We start from the raw sequence: 16543 nt of genomic DNA on the forward strand, positions 1-16543 counted from the left end.
AAAATATGTAGAATTCCTTGTCAGGCAACCTCATGGTTGTGTGTGGTATAAAGTTTGCATATTTTTGGATGTCTATACCTCAGGCGGTAGAGCAGGTCACCTACTAGTCGGAATGTTGCTGGTTCGACAGTCTGCATGCCAAAGATACTAACCCGTAGTTGCTCTCTGATACATCCATTGGTGTATGAATCTGTATAAATGATAAGCCACCACCTCTGTTCAAAGATGGTTATTCACAGTGGACATAGATGGCTTCTTTCACTCCTCTTTCAAACCATCTGTCTTCTCTGTCCAAAATGTGTTGCTTAGGACCCCACGATTCAGCTTTGATATCCTTTCCCAAACACCTTAGCTCACTAACATCCTGGACCATTTAACCTCAATAAACTGCATGATAGAGCGGGGCTAGGTTTCACAGTAGGTTCACTCAAAACCTTGGCTGATTGTGACCCACACCCGTTTTCACACCTTGGCTCATGTGATTAGGTATAGGATCAAAAAAGGTCACTCCCATAGGGCTTAAAAGCTGGGACTCTTCACCAATTGCAAACTGAAGAAGCTTCTCGAATAAGAGGTGAAACGTCTTCAAGAAAACTTATAGAAGTCCAGACGCTTTTCTTTCCAAGCTCCTTAGACTAACTTCAAGGGTCAAATTTCATTATATTTCTTCGCATCAATATATGGGTCGCAAGTAGGGGTGATGTGGCCGCAAGTGGTCATGCAAGTGTCATTTTCTCTAGAGAAATTCATGTACAACTGGGACAAAGTGATCTTAGCATGCATAAGACCGACATCAGTAGTCCCACCATGTTCACATAACTTTGACTGAATTCAGAGATGAAATAAAATTTGGAACAGAGAGGAGAGCAGGAGAGCCCTTACAGTATCCTGCCTCACTGGCATTAAGGAGAAAATGAGATCCTTCACACCTCTGCAATGACAATCACTTTGTGATGCACATGGTGGAATGAGATCTGCATTGTTCACACAAATTATAGCAGATGCACTCAAGGTGTATTCATTTGATGCTCAATCACGTGTGATGCAAATTACCTTTTCAACTTGTGGCCTGAGGGACTTTTGAAATTTATATGAAGTTGGAAGGAAAAAAAGTTTCCAAAGAATGCTCACGTGGCACTAATTCAATTTTCTGCTCTTAACATAGAAGGAGAGATCATTCGGAAGAAGAGTAAAAACATCAACATGTAAACTATTTTTGGCAGTTAGACTCTAACGAAAAACAAATTCACAAAGCACTTGGTGAAGGTACAAGATTTGCTTCCTGCTCAACATACAGCTTCCAGGCCACATTAAAATAGCTTGATAGAAACAACTTTTTACCCTCTGACATTTGCTTATTTTCAAATGTAAAAATACATTCTATAAAATAAGTTTTCTTTCCTTTCTGTCAGGTTAATTCAGTACAATTTTTTTTCTTTGACAGCACACACAACTGAAGCACTATCTTTGATGTCATGATGCTTCACAGCTACTTATGTAATTAGCAAATCCTTAAAGATAAGATTTTTTTAGGTCAATAGACAAGTTTATCCCATGTAGACTTACTCAGCTTAGGTGCTCCTCAGGTAAAAGCCTGTTATCATCTTCCAGGGACTCACTTATTTTGTGTCGCTGCACAAAATAAGTTGTGCTTCTTTGGATTTAGGTACATTTATCTACTCAAGTTTCCTCTGGACTCATATGGACTTGAATTTCTTTCTCTTTCTCTCAGATTTATTATAGGAGTTGTTGGTTTTAACCCTTGGATGCACAACCTACCAATACCTACACTCTTCCACGAGTGGGGTCAAAAATGACCCCAAATAGAAACAGTGCATTTTGCTATAAACTCGGTTGTTATTCTTCAAAATCTTTAAAATGAAGAGTTGTTATATTTTCATATTTGAGGTATTCCTCATAAAACATGTTTGTGACATGAGGCCCTTTGCATTTTTATTTATTTTTTTATTAATTTTAAGACATTGCAGTTTTTGTATCACTTGTATCACTTTTGTATGCTTTCTCTGTATATACTGCAGAAGCTGGGCCTTCCCTCTGAAAGGCACAAGTTGTTCATCCACTGTAACACAATCACTGAGGATGAATTTCTGTCTGCAGTTGACCAGGAACAGGCCCCATATGTAGCAGAAAGCTGCCATGTGGTTTTATTTTTCAGTCGGTAGGCTCTGGTCCTCTTGTTATCAAAGTGCAAGAAACGGCGAATATGTTCAAATCTTTGAATTGACATAGTGGCCTTGTACAATGGGTTATGCAGAGGACTCCCAAAAAACACACCGACTGGTACATCCCAGTTCTTCTCACTTCCTGCAAGAGAGGTCAATCAAATGAAGGCCAGGAGCTAATGTTTGATTACATTTTTCCACTCTTTTCCCCTGTCTGTGGCTACTCTTCACGCCTCCATGTTTGTGCATGTCAGCACCTCTTCTATTAAATTATCAGACATGAACATCTTCCATGCATTTATTGGGGAGACAGTACTAAACCCAGGTGCAAGCCCTGGCCGACTAATTCAGAATATTGTGGCTAGAGCAGTAAGAGGGGCTCATTCTGTTAGACTTAATATCCATTTCCTCTTCAGAGGACTCATCAGAGGACTCCTCTGTATCTGACTGGCCTTGTTCAGTGGGGGGACAATAGTCTGTGTCCTCTATATCTGAGATGTCAGATTTTAAGTCAGTGCCTCCGATGGGCTCTTCATCCCATCTGTCCTGGATCATTTATAGGGCAAGGTCCACAGGGATCCTAGCTGGCCTCATACCAGCCATGTTAAATATTTAACTAAATATTTAACTAACAGCATATTCTTGTAATTATAAACTGTGTTATTCCGACTACAACAGTATTTAGATTTTTTTTCTATGGGTCAGTTCATCAGCACCAATTACAACCAAGGAGTGAGGACAAAAGCATGAGTGTGGCCAAACAGTTCGACTTAATGACCCTAATCATGTGACAATGTGATGGAAATTTGTGATGTGGGTCTGCAGTGTTGAAACTTAACTCTCCCAAAGATGGCCTCTTTAGGCATTGAGGTTTCAATTCGGGATCTTAGATACAGTAAAAATGAAGAGTTGATCCATTTTACCTCCTGATTAATTTATTCATTCTCCTTGAGTTACATTTAATCTCCTCCAAAAAGCAAAGTGTCAGTGTTGGTATGAGCTGACCTACTTCATCAGCTAGTCATTCAGTTTGTCTCCACAATGACACTGGTGAGAGTAAACCAACAACAGTAAAGGCACTGGTCATAAATTCCCAGCAAAAAAAAAAAAAAAAAAACACTTAAAAGCTTTCTGTAAAGCTTAGAGGGAATGGTCATCGGTCACTATAAGCAATTGCTATCACATTACATGCAAGTCATGTAAGCCATTAGGTAATTACTGGTGCAGCTTTAGGTAATATATTTAAATTTTAAAGTATTTAGTCACCACTGGTTATTCTGTTATTATTAGGGATGGGTACCGGTATCCGGTGCCATGATGGCACCGGTTCTGACATAAACGGTAGTAACCAGACCGAAAAGCAGCGCACATTTCGGTGCTTTATTTCGGTGCTTTATTTCGGTGCTTTTTTTCCTGAGCTGTGATACACTTTCTTCTTCCTTACATTTGTATTGGCGGTTGGCAAACAACTGAAAGGTGCATTACCGCCACCAACTGGTATGGAATGATACACTTTAGATTCTAGCCAATCATTTTAAGTTTCCGAGAATAGTAGGCGGGTCCAGGTACGTACGTTCTTTTAGAGCAGAGCTACAGATTAAAAATGTCCAAGGCGAAGCGGTCAAAAGTCTGGCTGTACTTCACAGCAAAAGATGCAAACTCAGCAGCTGCAACAAGTGCTTTAAGCTGATACTGTCATACTGTCAAAGAAGGTAACACCTCAAATCTGATGAAACACCTGGCGACGCATAGTGTTTTTTTTTAAAGCCGAGAAATGCGCCGTATTTGATAGCTTGCTGCGAGACCTCACACCGAGCACATCTACTGCTTGTGGGTTGCCTGTTATCGGACCCGGAATTAGCAACATCCCCCAAAAACCCGAAGAGGAGAGTCCTGGCCCCTAGCCCTGCCAGTGTAGCAGAAATGATGACGGATGATGATGGCAGCAGCAGCCGTTCTTCTCTGCGTGAGTAGCTTAATGTTGTTCGTGTGTAATTTACGTTGAGTAGGCTAACCACGTTATTACATTAATGCATGTAAGGTGAACAGCAAACACCATCATAGCTACATGCAGCTGTCTTCTTGTTTGATGGCAGATACTCCCTTCACCCTGGCCAAAAAGGCTAAAATGACCAAAGAAAAAGTGGAAAACAGTTAAACATGAGAGGTTTTTGGACAAAGTTTGTGTTTTTTTCCATTGTTTAAGCACTGCTTCCAGCCAAGAGTGATACCATATATGCCCCATAGCTGCAGAAAAGGCTAACATTGTTATCTTTTTACAAAAAAACAGCTGAACATGAGAGGTTTTTGGACCACTTTTGTGTTTTCCATTCTTTAAGCACCGGTTTGAGCACCGTTTAAGCACCGGCACCGTTTCAAAAGTACCGGTTTGGCACCGGTATCGGATAAAACCTAAACGATACCCATCCCTAGTTATTATTATTTGAATCGAAACAGGTTTCCCCCTGTAGTCACACATACGATTTCCTGAAGACTTATTACATTAAAATATTCAAATATACTGATTCACATATACTGTATCTATTAGAGCTTTCCAAAACAAAGGCCTCAGTCAGTCACGTTACAATCTTTTATTCCATTTATTGCGTTTAATGCGTATAAACATACATATTTTTTCCTGACATTAGTAATAGAAGAATATTGTGCTGTCTGGGGGAAAACGTGGTCTGCTGATTATGTCACGCTAATACAAATACGAAGCAAAAATCTCAGTGCACCTTAAAAGTTTCTCAGTAAGAAAAATGCCATCTGCCAATACTTACACCAACGATTGCTGCGAGTAAGAGCAAAAACGACAAGGTTACATGACAATTGTGAATGGTAGCAGAAATACTCAGATTCATAACGTCACTGCAAGACATAATAATCCAACTACTGCAGTCCCATATTAAGCATAACTACTTCTGGTTCTTGTAAATAATAATAAAAAATTCATTAAAGCTTATGGATGTTATACACATTCCATTACAAAAAATAATTGAATAAACAGACAGAAAAAAACCACCACCCTATTCTACAGTCAGTATTTTGCAAACCCCAAAGCACAGCAGACAATAGGAACAGCATTAATTAGACTATTTAATTTCATACTCTCATCCCCATATGGGTATAGCAGCTGCTGCTATCCAGCCAGTGCACTTTTATTGATTATAGCACTGATACATATCTGTATTCCCCAGAAACCAAAGGCAATTACTCTGTGTAAACCACATCCAGCTGTATGCCTTTCACTTGTAAATGGTTCAGTCCAACATGCAGTCAAGCTGTAGGGCCCATGTCTGATATTTCCCCAAAGATTCCTGTTGTATTTTTCTCTATTCCACACTTAGAAAACATCCCTGAGGAAAAAACCTGGTGGAAACCGATAGGGAACATATGAATATGGATTACCAACATGATAAAATATGGAAGAAAAGCACAACATAATTTACTATTTTCATATTCAGCATATTAATAACTGTATGCCCTGGAGTGTGGAGGGAAAAAAGCTTATTGGTATTAGAATGAGACAAAATGCATGTGCTGAGTTCTGCTTTGTACTGTGTGATTGTCAAGGAGACGATGTTACAGAGCACCACGACCCATCAATTTATATGTGGTCTAAAGGAGTAAGTTCAAGTCATTTGCACATCAAACACCTGAATAATATATTCAGTTTTCAGTGAGGACATTCCCTTCTCCAGGTCAGGGATGTCCAGGATTGAATATAGTTCAATTTAGATTTCCACTACAGCAACATAAACAACTTCTCAACCCTTCGCATGCTGATGCTTACTGGAGACCGCTTTTCGTCACCTTAACACACCGGGTACCACGTTAGCATCAGTGTTCATCATATACCAGAACACAGCATGTACTAATTCACATCCCCCACCTGTAACCTTGTACACAGTGTGATGCCATCTAATAAGTGTGAAAAGCCAGCATGAATGAGGTCACAATTTTTCCCTGTCTAAGGTTGAAAATCTGCAGCTTGTGTCTGAACCTTTAAACTATGATATTAGAACTCGTGATCTTCTTAAAAAACTGATGATGGGTGTTAAACTGGGGACCTGAGTTCAACATATGTGGATATTTAAAGATGCAGGAGGGGATCTAAGGAAAGATGTGCCCTTCTTATTAGTCTGGAGGGTCATGTCGCTCTGTCAGTGGACAGTGCAGACTCAAAACCTTGTACAGGTACTGTATATCTAAGAAGCCCAGTAACCTTGGAATGAAAAGTAAAAAAAAACAGAGTGAAATGAATGTCACAAATATTTTTTAGACATTTGTAGGCAGAGGAAGCTTTTGAAAGTGATGATGATCTCATTTGTGAAGATGAACTTCAAACTGTGCATCAATCATGAATACTTATTCCTGCATTTGTGTGTGGATTGGAGCGTGCATTTTTGAGTAATCAAAACTATGCACAAATCATTGTGCTTATTTGTAAAGCACCGTTTATGATTGGGGATCATATCGTACACACTTGCGACCTTTCTGATACTATTTTCACTCCGTCAACCACGAATCACAGTTCTCTAACCTTAGCTTTCTCTTATCTTGAGCATAATGTAGCAATGCTGGGCTTACTCCAGTAAGCAGTTAGTTTTAAGCCTTTTTAAATGGGACAGTACAAATGAAATAACACAAAGGGCATCATATAAATACAACAGATTTAGTCTTTTATGCTAGCTTTCATTTGCTGTCCATGGCAAACTCTCAGTAAAAATATTTCAGAAAAGGCGTAGGCACAATCTTCTTGAAGGTTTTCGATGTGCTATCTGATGGTTTAAATTAAAAAATCACATATCCAATTAATCAAAGCATCTGATATTTTAAATGAACTCCTGCAGTGTGAACATCCTGTTACATTATTGATCTCTCTATGAAGCTTTACAGCTACCTCTGGCTGACCCTGCTAAGCCTCGAATTGACACTGCTCTGGAAACTGGTTTAATTATTCAGTCTTCTTTTGACCCCAGTCTGAAAATCCGAGCCAGGGGGATTGATTAAGTACATGTTAGATACACAGACTGGCCTTAGGGGTGTTTATGCTGGACTATTAGCATGGATTGGCCAGGAAGGTTCAGGAATCAAAGGAAACACATAACCTGTGTTTATATTTTGGTAGATAAAAAGCTCTGAGTGGATCTGTGTCTCTAGGCTGTTCTCATTTGCACCAACCTGACTGATGGTCGTGACTCGGGTTTAGTTTCTATTTAACCGTCAGCAATTAGAAGTACAGTTTGACAAGGCTACTTGCATTGATTGGGAAATATATGATGAACATGTAGCAAATAGGTTCAGTTAATAAGAGAAGAGGAGAGCGAGAGGACAAAACAAAATGAGGAAAAGGTTAAAATAATCAATGCTCCGAAGAGTCACAGCCCCCAGTTTCATATGCTCTCATAGGTCTCAATGCTCCTTCACATGTGCCCAAAGGAGCTTTGTGGAGCTTTGTGATAAACCAGTCACACTGCGCCACCATGTGGCACAAGTGAGAAATATCATAATCCATCAAATTCTTGTTACCTGTCCAGCCTATAAGTAATGAGTTTTTGTTGTTTATTGTTCAATATTTCCTGTAGCTAAAAGGCAGCAAACAAAGAGAAAAAACCCCAAAGATATAAACTTAGTATACCTCACACAGATCCCACATGATAATACATAAAGGGTCGTTTTATCTGTTAGATTTTTCCTAAATATAATAATATAGCTGAAGCGTTCTCATAGTAAGGGGGATGTGTAAGGGGATGTGTTGCTTTTGCTGGACGTCCTCCTCGCTGTTTTCTACTATACAGCAGAAAGCAATTTGAAAATGGATGACAGGACGTAAATCATCTTTTCAGATGCTCCTGACATTGGGGCAAAGCCATATAATTGTATACACCACAGAGAGAGTACACTCTTCATATTTCCTTTCCAGTTGTCTTCAAAATATTACAGTCTTTTTTTTCCCTAGTACATTTTGAAATACAATAGCTGTTTCAAAAGGAGTAGTTTTCTTGTTTGGTGTTTGTGTTACCTTAAATTTCCTCTGTGTTACTAATTAAAAAAACTCTTTGTCACATTTTGCCAGTTCTTATTTACTCTAAAATATTTGTGTTCTCCTTTAGGAGCTGCTGCCACTGTTGTTATGGGCTACATGTCTCTGGAGTGGTCTGTGTGGGGAGAAGTGGTCCTAGGGGGTTTCTCGTTCCTCATCACTGGGGCCGTATTCCTGATGGCTCTAACTGACAACATCTGGATCAGCTACACATGCTCCCTTTCAAAATAGTTTATATGGCTCTAACCACTATCTGCATATAGGATTACATTACGTATTTATGTCAGCAGCCAAATATGTTTACCAACTTGCAATGTTCTGTGTGTGAATGTTCTTAGAAGTGTTCCTTCTAAGCCTTTATGGGTCTATAATGAATGGAGGCATTTTTGATAGCCAAAAAAGGCCCAACTGTGTTTATTATTTGTCAGAGTGGAGCTGATAAAAGAACTACTATATTACTACTATATAGAACTACCTATATTGTAAGATGTATGTTTTTCCCCAGGTTTAAGGTAGCTGGGATGCTAAAGCTCTGGCACTCCACGATGGTACATGGACATGAACAAAATGCTCACTGCTATTGTCCTCAACAGCAAGCACCTGCAGCTCCCTAACACGTCTCAGGTGCTACAATATATGCACATAGATTAAGGTCAGGATTTGACTTTCGTTTTAATATTCCAAGTTTAGTATGTTTGTTTTACTGTCATTTATTTGCGTATATATGTTATAAAATTGTAGTAAAAGACAGATTTATTTATACATTATCAAAAGCTACCTGAGAAAATCAGTTTTATTATTTAGAGGTCGCCTCCATCTCACTCTATCCTCATCATTCTCCTCTGTCACACCAGCTCTCTGCAAGTCCTCCTTCACTGCATCCATGAATCTTCTCTGCGGTCTTCCTTTTTCCCTGCTGCACTGCAGCTTCATATTTAACATCCTAAATGGATGTCATGCCATAAAAATATTAGATCTTATCCAGCTTACCACAACATAATATTACTTTAGAACTCCAAAGGTGCAACAGCTGCATTCTGAGAACACATTTTCTGTACTTTATGTTCCCCTGAACTGCATCAAAGAAGGCAAATTTAATAAGAAACCTGTGGTAAAAAAATTAACTCTGGTGTCCTCCAGTGCCGATTGCTGAGTGGAGTCAGCTGTGTCCTGCTTCACAGAAACAAAGGACACACCCACTCAAAGCAAAGTAGGTTTGCTAATGGCAGATATATTACGTTTTAATGCTTGAAATTATATTAATGCTCACCAAATGTTATTACTTTTGTTATTAACACTGATCAGTGAGCATTTTTCCACTAATATTCTAAAGTGTTTCTTTTAACCCCTTCTGTGTTTTTCCTAAAAGACTTAAGGGCTCTTTACATCAACTTTATGACAGTCCTCCAAGTAAACTTTGCAAAGGCATTATTACTTTTTTAGAAATCAATCTTGTTTCTCTCTCCAAATGACATATGCAAGTTTTTTTTTTACCTTTATTAGTTTGTTAGTGATCTGCTTTTTTTGAAAGCACCTGCCCAGTAAAAAGGCTGGATACTGCCTACCACTGTGCTTTACGTTTTATTACTGGCTGTGGAAACCGTGCACATTACTGTTCTCTGTATGCTGCTGCTAAATGGTCATCTCTGTATATTCACAGACTTTCCCATTTATTGGTTTTTATCTATAAATCTCCTTGTGTTGATTCCCTCTCATCTGTGTGATTATATGCGTAAAAGCCACTAAGCCACTAATATAGCCTTAACTCTCACAAAGTGATACAAACGATTGTCCTGAGAATCAGAACAGAAGGAACTGAAATTGTCATGGTTACTACGGGGGACATTGAAAAAAACTTTTTATTTTGTGAAATACATTTTCACTTTTTTGTTTCAAATCACAATTTTGCAGTCCATGCACAGACAGTTGACTACTTAAGTCACCCCCAGAGGAGGCCATACCTCCTGTTAACTGTTGTTTACATACAATAATGTTGATCTATGAAATCTATTTAAAACTGAGATCTACATTTCTTTGTTTGACAAGAATATTGTGAAGTATTAAATTATGAAACTGAAAAACACTCGAACTATATTCTAGCATAATTCTGTTAGCATTTAATTGATTAGTCATCACTTGGCTATTATTTAACAAAAGTGTTTATTCAGTGGTTTTTGAAACTGTATGTATGTTAAGTTAGCTTCACTTTAAATGACAAACTGAGGAATATAAAGAAAGGAAAAGCTAAAATGCCTTAGCAGTAAAGAAAAAAACAAATATTTGCATAAAATATCCCCAAAAATAATACTTGAAGGGCATCCAGTGAAGGCATCCTCCTCAGTGCAAACAATTCTCACATCCTTGTTCAGTTCCTTGTCTTTGCTTCCCATTTTATTTTTATTTTTTGCTGTTTGCAGTCGGGGGTTCACACTGCGCTCCACCAGCATGCCACAGATCACCTCCAACTAACCTGACTGCTCTTAATTGTGATGAGTCGCTGTGATACAAGAAGACTGAGCACTTGTATAACTGTCACCGCTAGCAATCTCTGTACATCAATACTGGTCCATTAAGTAATGGCTGTGGTTCAGTCTGTCGTCAGTAGGAGTAAACTAATCGATTCATCACACAAGATGGCTTAAATAGTTAAAGTGCAGTTGATTGAAGAGGCCACTGGAGAGCAGCAGAACCCTTTGTGGCAGATTATGGCAATTCAATCACAGACTATTGTTCACTTTTACCATTAAAGCAGCACTTTGAATTAATCAGATTTTAGAAATGACTGGATTGAGCAATTGAAAATAGATTTCTCGTATATAAAGCCTACATGGAAAATAGAAAATATTGTTGTGAAGACAACTAACGGTGTGTAAATTAAAATAAAGACATATGAATATGTTTACAGTGTAATGAGCAAATACACAGATAAGCTAATAAATAAAATAAACCAATTTGTCAGGTGAATATTTCTTAAATAGAGACTTTATAAGAAAAGAATTTACAATTTTCCAGTTAAAGCAACTTTTCCCGCTAATTAATAATGAATAAAAAACACTTATTTGCCTAGCTATTAATTTTCCTTTTCAATGCATGCACATTATTGTGTGGGATTTCTTGGAATAATGAAGTGACAGTGAAAGATCTGCTTCATAGCCTTGCTAACATGAGCTCCCTGATGCATAATGCACAGTGACTATTCCTGGACTTTCTAGAAAGTACTTTTCTGCACTGCTAAGGAGCCAACTCCTGGTTTTTGTTTGTACCATCTCAGTTCCTTAGTACCTCCGAGTTGGCTGTTAATCAAAAAGAAAGAAAGTATATTTCTAGCAGTGTGCTGTTGCCAGGTAACAAGTCCAATTGCTTTTGAGACTTTCAAAAAATCTGCTACCACTACTGCTGTTTGTTTGTGTGTGTTATAATTGCTTTCTTATTAAATATGTGCATACTTGCACATGTGTTATTTTCAGGAACCACATTCAAAGAACTAGAACTTTATTTGTTCCGTTTTCTTCATTATCCTTGTTTAAAAAGAGACCTCGTTAAAGTCAGCTGTCCTCTGCTGGGTTTCTCGGCAGGCGGTGTACAAACTAATTTTTGCCTTTATTCATAAACCCCATAGAAAAGTCAGGATCATGGAAAATATGGAAATGGCCATTCACAAGTGGTCAGATGATTTATGTATGCTCACGTCTGACCTACAATTCATAATTATCTCAGTAAACTAATCAAGGTTCCAAGATGGATAACAGAGCAGTGATTACTTGGAATGAGCTGGCATATTATATGTGTCACACACTCTAATTTATAACATCTTGACAATGGCATGTCCCATGGTTTTGCTCGTCATTGTAATTAGGAGCCTTATTCTGTGTATGTATGGTAAAGTGGCTTTCACATTTGCCACTCAAAATAAGGGCTGGAAAATTAATACCTAATTGTTATTTTCCCAATATTATTAGGTTTACTTAAGCTTGTTTTATGTCGTCATTAAAGTCAGCTTACCAAGAGCCAGTGATCTAAATGATTAGAGAAAGGGCTTTTTTCTATGTAAATGACATTGAGGCACTGGTATGAGTGTGGCCCTCGCTAAATTTCGGTTTCTGTGTGTCTCGATTGTTTCTCCTCTGTCTAACTCACCAGCTGGTCAAACACGTCTGACGTGTGACGGGAGAATCATGCAAAGGAAGGGATAAAAACAGGATGTGAGTGAGTTTATGTGGATGTTACAACTAAAAATCGAATATTTGGGTCTGATGGCTGTTTTCAGAACTCATATTCCACATCTAAGGGAAAACTGGAACCTTTAATTGGAAACAACAAACATCTGAGACTGTAACACAATGATGACGATTTTTGTGTTTGTTTGTTTTGTTTTGTTGCATTTTTGAGCTCTTATAATTACAGTTTTCTCTTTGCATTTATCTAGCTTTATTTGTGTTGTAACGGTCCACTGACGCTAAACCTTTATCAGATGAATATACAAATATCTACCATTGCTTGATTGTAATGGTAGAGGAAATGTTAATGTGACAGTGTGTGGTCGGCGGTGTCTCTGGGTAAGCCATGTAATAGACTGACAATCTGTCCCATCTTCACCCTTCCTCACCTGGGTGGGTGAATGGATGGATGGATACTGGCACGGATCTCTTTAACAATAGTTATTTAGTTATTTATTATGTCGCAGTGGGCTGAGACATGCCATTAAGTCACAATGAACAATAACAGACTCTGAAATTGAAGAAGCTGAAGAAAATTCAGCCATAACTAATTTTTGTTCTCAATTTGTGCAGTTGTGCATTTCCTGCTATGATGGGTCAAAATGTCTTCTGGTGGAGTTACAGTCTGAAACAAATAAAAAACACACATACACAAAACCACTGCCGCTGCTGTAAAACAATACAAAGTGGGGTTTTTTGTATTTGATTAACTTGCAGATTTTTTTCACAGTTAATCTGTCTAGAATGCAGTGTATACGCTCTAATGACAGATGTGTTAAAAACTCATATTAAATCACCATCAATCTGTAGCAGAATGATTGGAAGGAAAAAAGCAAAAACAAGTGCCTGAAACAACTCATTATCTGAAGCACACTACTATACATGTAAACGTCACTGGAGGCAATGAGACGCACGGGCATGCATGGCTTCCAGTGGGGGAGTCAGTTTTGGTGACGTGTATAGATGTATACTTCTATACACGTCATACTCAGTGTGCAATTTTTGAGATGACCGATCTAAGCCCGATTGAGCATGCGTTTGATAAAGGTCAAACTAAAGGCAGAAGGACCAGCACACAACAACGACAGAAGACAGCTGCAAAAAATAGCATCATAAAGGAAATCCATTCACTGATGCGCTCAGCGCTCAACAGGTAATTTGAGAGCCTTAATCATTAGAATTAAAACAAAACAAACAGCTCATTTGCTGACCCCTGCTGAAGGCTGTCACAATAAGAGAAAAAGCAGTTTTAACCTTTGTTTTCTCTATATTTTTTGAAGCTCAGCAGTTATACTTTTATTGGCACACCACCAGTAAAAAAAAAATTAAACCTACACTCTGCACCAGAGCCAGAGTCCTACAGGCTCCTGGCAGCCATCAGCATCTCTTTTGGATGGGGAGCAGAATATTCTCTGCACTTTCTTTCTGAATTCTCCAGAAAGAAAGTGCAGAGAATATTCTGCTCTCCATCCCACGCACAACTGTTACATGGCCAACATTTTTGGGCATTCAGCTGTAAAATCTGGAACTGTTACAGCAGCTCACATTTTTCAAAAACTGGTGGCTTTATTTTACTTATCTGTTGACTACTGACCCACACATAGAGCAAAAGGGCATTCTAAAAGGTCACCTTCCTTTTCTTTCAGCTTACAGATATATGAGTGGTGATGATTAATGACAGCCATTTACATTTCCTAAAACTGTGAGTCAGCACTAACTCTACAGGTATGGTGCTTATCAATAATAAGAACAATTGTCAACTTTCATTTCTCTTTTTTTTACTTAAACACTCAAAGAAAAAAAAGGTGTACTAGATCTGGTGCATCTTGGAGGCAATCTCTGCACGTGAGCAATGCTTGATAATGTTGTTTTCTACTCAAACTGTTGAAATAGAAAAAGTCACTGCGCTAGATGAAGCAGACTACTCCAATGTGCTGGCAGAGAATACGCTGGTTACATCACAACCACACTAACTGTAACAAAGAGGAAGAGGATATATCTTGTTATTGCACATATCTACTCTTACCAACTGGCTACTAAGAGACGTGTTATACAAGAAACCTTCTAGTCTGCTGTGCTTTGATCAGCAGTTCACAAACACTGCACATGGACACTCTTACTTGTTTTCCTCAATACTGCTTCAAGCATGTCTTTGACACTTTGCCGCTCTCCGTACCAGATAATGTGAGGGCATAATGTCCTGGCTAACACAGTAAGAGCTTGTTTGGAACTCCATCCTTGCAATATCATGCAACAGGTGTGTGGGTTAACACAAATGATACTGTATCATGATAATGTATTTTAAAAAAAACTTTTCCATTGGAGTGTTTGAAATGGATAAAAGTAATGTAATGAAGTGTAGGCCCTAACCATTGTTGGTCACCAATCCACATAATCTGTTTCACAATTAGGTCATGATAGCAAAGCTACACCCTAACTGTATTAATATAGGCCACAACTATTCAGCTTTTGTTCCACCTCAACACTGTAACATTAATGACATGATTAAACTGTGGCACGTGGCATGGTGGCCTACATTGTCACAGTCTCTGGCCAATAAATATGATGACATCAGATAGTCTTTATGACCCTTTATGAAGCCATTTGGAAAAACTGTAGTGAACCACTCCTTTGCCACACTCATATGCTGGTATGACAATCTGGTCATCGAGTAATTTCTGTTGAAGATTTCTAGGTATTAGCTACAATAAACAGCTCCCAGAAAATGTGCATTACAGAAACCCTTTTCTAACCATAACCATTAAATGGTATGACACAGTGTTTTCTGACCAAATAATTAGTGTGGAATTCAATTTCATTAGACATATACACAGAAACACCTCTTCAGACCCACTTCTTCTGCTTGGCTTTTGACACAGTTTAAGTTGTTAATTTATTTATTTTATTATTTTTTTATGCTTTTGTTTTGTGTTGCGATTTTAATTCTATTGATTTTAATATAATATACTCATTTTTGATCCTATGTCGCAAACATTGGTCAGGGGTTTCTGTTTTTAAAGTAATTTATAAATGACATTGGATTGACATTTCTAATGAGATAACTCTTGATTAAATAATACCAAGGTTTACAGTGGGGCAAAAAAGTATTTAGTCAGCCACCGATTGTGCAAGTTCCCCCACTTAAAATGATGACAGAGGTCAGTAATTTGCACCAGAGGTACACTTCAACTGTGAGAGACAGAATGTGAAAAAAAAAATCCATGAATTCACATGGTAGGATTTGTAAAGAATTTATTCGTAAATCAGGGTGGAAAATAAGTATTTGGTCAATAACAAAAATACAACTCAATACTTTGTAACATAACCTTTGTTGGCAATAACAGAGGTCAAACGTTTACTATAGGTCTTTACCAGGTTTGCACACACAGTAGCTGGTATTTTGGCCCATTCCTCCATGCAGATCTTCTCAAGAGCAGTGATGTTTTGGGGCTGTCGCCGAGCAACACGGACTTTCAACTCCCGCCACAGATTTTCTATGGGGTTGAGGTCTGGAGACTGGCTAGGCCACTCCAGGACTTTCAAATGCTTCTTACGGAGCCACTCCTTTGTTGCCCGGGCGGTGTGTTTTGGATCATTGTCATGTTGGAAGACCCAGCCTCGTTTCATCTTCAAAGTTCTCACTGATGGAAGGAGGTTTTGGCTCAAAATCTCACGATACTTGGCCCCATTCATTCTGTCCTTAACACGGATCAGTCGTCCTGTCCCCTTGGCAGAAAAACAGCCCCATAGCATGATGTTTCCACCCCCATGCTTCACAGTAGGTATGGTGTTCTTGGGATGCAACTCAGTATTCTTCTTCCTCCAAACACGACGAGTTGAGTTTATACCAAAAAGTTCTACTTTGGTTTCATCTGACCACATGACATTCTCCCAATCCTCTGCTGTATCATCCATGTGCTCTCTGGCAAACTTCAGACGGGCCTGGACATGCACTGGCTTCAGCAGCGGAACACGTCTGGCACTGCGGGATTTGATTCCCTGCCGTTGTAGTGTGTTACTGATGGTGACCTTTGTTACTTTGGTCCCAGCTCTCTGTAGGTCATTCACCAGGTCCCCCCGTGTGGTTCTTGGAT

The sequence above is a fragment of the Neolamprologus multifasciatus genome, chromosome 17 (genome assembly GCF_963576455.1).
Source record: "Neolamprologus multifasciatus chromosome 17, fNeoMul1.2, whole genome shotgun sequence".
Taxonomy (NCBI): domain Eukaryota; kingdom Metazoa; phylum Chordata; class Actinopteri; order Cichliformes; family Cichlidae; genus Neolamprologus; species Neolamprologus multifasciatus.